General features: G+C 44.1%; 1 pseudogene; it reads right to left on the bottom strand.

Annotated features, from left to right (window-relative positions):
• Positions 1 to 2268: 2268 nt before the first annotated feature.
• Positions 2269 to 3309, bottom strand: LOC147671288 (28S ribosomal RNA; annotated as a pseudogene).
• Between the last annotated feature and the right edge of the window lie 2597 nt (positions 3310 to 5906).

The raw sequence follows: 5906 nt of genomic DNA, 5'->3' as shown, positions 1-5906 counted from the left end.
TTTGCTGGTACAGGATTTATATCAGTTGTGTTTTCTGAGATATAAGTCAGTATCTCATGCATCAGACACATAGCAGCATGGCGTGGCTTTATGTTTTGGGTGTACTTCTCGACTTCAGTGATTCTATCATCCAGCTCATCAAAGTTCTTGATTTTTTGTGCACGTTTGCGATTTATAAAGTCTCTGTGCTTTTCTGTTGATACTACCACTGTAACCTCTGGTTCATCACAATAGTCATTTTCAGAAATGAGCACCAGTCCCGGTCCCAGCTTCCGAACAATAGCCAGGATGGGGAGATCCTACCTGAACCCCGGTAGACCCCCTTCCCGAGCGCCTGGAACTTCGCCTGGCTTGCAGGAGAGGGGGCTCCAGCTCCCTGTGATGGAGCACGAGCCTGGGACCCGGTACCAGCTTCTGAACCCTAGACAAGCTATAGAGAGCCTCCCCAGGACCCAGTAGACCCCCGTCCCCACCGCCCGGACCCTCGGCTGGCTTGCAGGATGGGGGCTCCTGCACCCTGGGACCCTGGGATGGAGCACAGCCCCGGGCCAGGTCCCAGCTTCTGAACCCTAGACAAGCCAGGAAGAGCCTTCTTGGGACCCGGTGGACCCCAGTCCCCACCATCCGTACACTCGGCTGGCTTGCTGGACAGCGGGCTCCCGCAACCGGGGACACTGGGATGGAGCATCAACCCTGGGCCCGGTCCCGGCTTCCAAACCCTAGCCTGGCTGGGGAGAGCCTCCCCGGGCCCCAGTTGACCCCCTTCCCCAGTGCCTGGACCCTTGGCTGGCTTTCAGGGCAGGGGGCTCTGGCACCCTGGGACCCTGAGATGGAGCACAAGCCCCTGAGCCGGTCCTGGCTTTTGAACCCTAGCCAGGCTGGGGAGAGCCTCCCCGGGTCCTGGTGGACCCCCTCCCCAATGCCTGGAGCCTTAGCTGGCTTTCAGGACAGGGGGCCTGCACCCCGAGGCCTGCCAGATGGAGTTTTTGAATTTTTTAAACAATTTATAGAGCGCACATTCACTGTGCAGTTTCTTGGCGCTATAGGATTCCTGTGCTGGGTGGGACACCGGGGACTATAAGATAAAAGCTTGCTGGAACAAAAAAGTCTTAAGGGCTTTGCTGAACTGAATGTAGGAGGGAGAGCATCTGACAGGGGGTGGAAGAGTGTTCCAGAAGGTGGGCGCAAGGACCGAGAATTTCTGGCCTCCCGATCTTTTTTTCTTAAAACGGGGAATGACTAATAAGGATTTAGTAGAGAAGTGCAGGTCTCTAGAAGGGTTGTAATTGGTGATGGCAGAGTTGATGAAAGCAGGAGCAGTGCCCGCCCGTGTTTGAAAAAGTGAGGTAACTGAGTTTGAAAAGGGCCCGCTGTTTGATGGGGAGCCAGTGGAGGGCAGTGAAAAGGGGTGTGGAGTGATGATATTTAGATAGTCCATGTACCAGGCGAGCTGCCTGGTTCTGCACCAGCTTAAGGCGTTGGAGTTCAAGCCCAGACCCTCAGCTGGCTTGCAGGATGGGGGGCTCCAGTACCCTGGGACACTGGGATGGAGCACAAGCCCCGGCTTCTGAATCCTAGCCAGGCCGAGGCGATTCTACCTATGAACCGCTGGACCCCCATTCTCAGCGTCCGGAACCTCAGCTGGAACCACGGAGGGTTAAGCCCAGGCCACGTCCTCTCCCCGACAGCCTGCCCAGGGAGCCCATTTTTCTCGACTATTAAGCCCCACGTAGTGGGGGCTTACAGAACTTTGGAGAACACAAAAGTTGGAGTAAGCCTGGCTGACTGGCAGGCCGGGCATCTGGTCACCCAGCCCACTGTGCATCTGGTCACTCAGCCAGATGACCAGATGGCCTGGGATCACCCAGCGCCCAGATGGCCTGGGAAGGTGCCGTACCCAGTCACCCCTGCAGTCCGGCGAGGGGTGAACAGGCACACCAAGGCAGCCGCTAAGGAGGCTCCTTCCCCAGGGCTTCTGCTCGTCTCCCTGCCTGACTGGGGCAGGAGCAGTAGGAAGGAGAGGCCCGGCCAGCCCAGGCAATCTGGTAACCCTGCCGACCCGCAAGGGATGGTGGCCCCTGTCCCCGCATCCAGGTGGGGCAAGGAAGGGAGGGGGAGGCCCCCGTGCCAGAGGGCATGTGGGAGAGGCAGCCTCCTCTGAACCCGCATTACCCACTTCAGATCCCTCCCGCCGGCTCGGCGTCAGACGGACCCACCACTGGGTGTGGTGCAGGCGTGTGTCTGGGGGCACCAACTCATGGAGAAACAAAAGCTTGGCTCAGAGAATGACTTTCAATAGATTGCAGTGAGTTAGCTGCTCTGCTACTTACGACACCCTGACCCAGAATCAGGTTGTCTATTATTGATTTAGCACCAGGTGCCCCACGAACATGCGGTGCACTAAGGGTGATGGAGGCGGCCCCCTTCCTTCCACACTCCGGTCCCCAAGCGAGCAGCTCTACACACCGCTCCCCCTAGGAGAGGCCGGCTATCCCAGGCCAACCGAGGCTCCACCACCCTGTGGTATCGTTACGGTTTAAGGCAGAATCTGACTTAGAGCCGTTCAGTCATAATCCCACAGATGGTAGCTTTGCCCCATTGGATCCTCAGCCAAGCACATATACCAAATGTCAGAACCTGCGGTTCCTCTCGTACTCAGCAGGATTACTATTGCAACAACACATCACCAGTAGGGTAAAACTAACTTGTCTCATGACGGTCTAAACCCAGATCACGTTCCCTATTAGTAGGTGAACAATCCAACATCTGGTTAATTCTGCTTCACATTGATAGGAAGAACTGACATCAAAGGATCAAAAAGCGACATCTCTATGAACGCTTGGCTGCCTCAAGACAGATATCCCTGTGGTAACTTTTCTGACACCTCCTGCTTGAAACCCAAAACGTCAGAACAATTGTGAGGCCCGGCTTTCACAGTCTATATATATACTGAAAATCGAGATCAAGCGAGCTTTTGTCCTTCTGCTCTGAGGGAGGTTTCTGTCCTCCCTGAGCTCACCTTAGGACACCTGCGTTATCTTTTGCCAGGTGTACCACCCCAGTCAAACTTCCCGTCTGCCACTGTCCCTGGAGTGGGTCGCGCTCGGTGGGCACCAGGCGCTTGGAGCCAGTAGCAAGAGCCCAATGGGGCTCCTCCCCTCACCGCACCAGGTAAGTGAAAAAATGATAAGAGTAGTGGTATTTCACCAGCGGCCCGAGGGCCTCCTACTTATCCTACACCTCTCATGTCTCTTCACAGTGCCAAACTACATTCAAGCTCAACCTGGGATTCTTTTCCCGCTGATTCTGCCATGCCCATTCCCTTGGCTGTGATTTTGCTAGATTGTAGGTAGGGACAGTGGGAATCTTGTTCATCCATTCATGCGTGTCACTAATTGGATGATGAGGCATTTGGCTATTTCTGTACTACCTCCCGGTGGCTCATTCTGGGTTATAATGCTGACCATCAGCTTCAAATCAGTTTTGCTTTCAACAATACAACATTATTTCGCTCCGGAGCACAGCCACACTGAATGCTGTCCTCACTGGAAAAGGGATCACATACAGGATAGAGATATTTCACCCTGCAGTACTATTCCAACAATTTAAAATTGTCTACAAACAGTCCTGATAAATTAAAGTATGCTTAGCAGGACTTCAATAATCAATGCGTAATAATTACGTGTATGTAAATATTTGAGACCTATTCATCATTCAAAGACATTTCAATAAGTATGATGTACACAATTATATCTAAATTGTTATAAGCACACATCTATACAAATACACATCTACAAATTGCACATCTAACTAGAAAATGCACATCTATAAAATTCTAAAAATTCACATCTATAAATTTCACATCAATACTAAATCTTGTGTCAACTATAAACTAATATGTTAAAACAATATGCTTTATAAGGGTGACGTGTGCTGCAAGAAATGTACATCTCAGTATAAGCTTGATACTCAATTGTCCATGAATATTTGCCACATTTTAAGAGTGTCCATTAAAGTAATCAGGCAAACATTTTTCTTAAATGGGAATGACATTTGCAGACCTAGATCAGCCAGAACAACATCATTACATTGAGGCCAAATACCACAACATCCAACGATAAAGCCATGACATTTTACAGTGTTAGATTTGGTGAGATCTTTGATTTGCTGTGTCAGATCCTGAGAGTGTTTAATTTTACTTTACAATGCTAATTCAAGAAAATTCTGTGACTTTTCTTAACGAATTGAAACATCAATCACTACAGCTGTACCATTTTTGGTAAACACTACATCTGGTTTTCGTAGTTCACCTTAATTATTCTTAAAATGAGTTTCCCTGTATGCCATCCAACCACACCTATTTGCTCTATCAATGAGCAATTCCAGAACTGTATTATGTCTTTTTATCCTAATGTCCTTGGTTTTAGAACATGCACCTTAAATATGTGAAATTGTTTCGCAAACATCATTACAATACCAACATGTAGCAAATGTACGATTTCTTCCCCTGGTAATGGTTTCTCTAGTATATAAAACATTTGCTCTTAACGTCAGCGCAGCTATGTACTGATTTTCTTTCATTTTTTTATGCTAGCTGATGCAGACGTTTGAGGTTGGATTACTTGCTAAGTATTTTATACCATCACCTTGGACAGGGAGATTTGCCCATTTCTCAAAGTCCTCTTTTCTCCAATCATATGTTGCTAACAAATTCAAATCATACCTCAGAAACCTACTGTCTAAAATGTTGAGTTTGTGCGTTTTGATGATGTTATCAATTTTTTCATGTATTACTTCTCCTGCATACATGAATGAATGAGCTATGTACAGATCTGGAGGTCCCCTGAAATACAATAAACGGTAAACAGACAAAATATTGACTACAAAATATCGAATGGACATAATATCGAGTACAAAATATAGTCTGGACAGAGTGTCGAATGGACAGAATATAGACATCAAAAATATTGTTTTGAAGGTAAGTAATGTAATATCGAATTTTAAAATATAGATAGTCAAAATATCGAAGTGCATAATATAGGTTGAGAAAAATATCGAAATTTGAATAATATCGAATTTTTTATAGTGTATTTTATGTGTTAAAAGTGTTTATTTATGTTATAATGTAATTTAATTTATGATTTTAATGTTATTTAAATTTTGCGTAATTTAATTCTGTAGCGGGTTGTGGGTTTGAAGGGGAATAGGGTGGGAAGTAATTTAATTATAATTAATTAAATATGTTAATTTGTGTAGTGTAATTTAATTATAATTAATTAAATATGTTAATTTATGTAGTGTAATTTAATTATAATTAATTAAATATGTACATTTATTTATAGGCATTTGTTTAGAATTAATTGTTAATTAATTTTTATTTAGTAATTCATTACATTTTAATTGCCAATTAATTTTATTTAATTGATTAATTGATAATTATGTTAATTTAACTAATTTAATTCTGTAGCGGGTTGTGGGTTTATAGGGGAATAGGGTGGGAAGTAATTTAAGTATAATTAATTAAATATATTAATTTATGTAGTGTAATGTAATTATAATTAATTAAATATGTTAATTTATTTATTGGTATTTCTTTATAATTAATTGTTAAATTATATTTTTGGGGTAATTGATTACAATTTAAATGCCAAATAATTTTATTTAATTGATTAATTGATAGTTATGTTAATTTAAGTAATTTAATTTCTGTAGCAGGTTGTGGGTTCATAGGGGAATAGGGTGGGAAGTAATTTAATTATAACTAATTGCATATGGTAATTTATTTTGTGTATTTATTAGATTTTAATTGTTAAGTAACTGTTTAATTACTAATTAATTAATTGTTGATTTGTAATTAGTTAGTGTTAATAGATAATTATTTGTAATGATTAAATTAAACTAGTATT

Source organism: Lissotriton vulgaris, unplaced genomic scaffold, assembly GCF_964263255.1.
Source record: "Lissotriton vulgaris unplaced genomic scaffold, aLisVul1.2 SCAFFOLD_307, whole genome shotgun sequence".
Classification (NCBI taxonomy): Eukaryota; Metazoa; Chordata; class Amphibia; order Caudata; family Salamandridae; genus Lissotriton; species Lissotriton vulgaris.
Note: the sequence above shows the minus strand (reverse complement) of the source record. Positions and strands in the feature narration are given on the sequence as shown.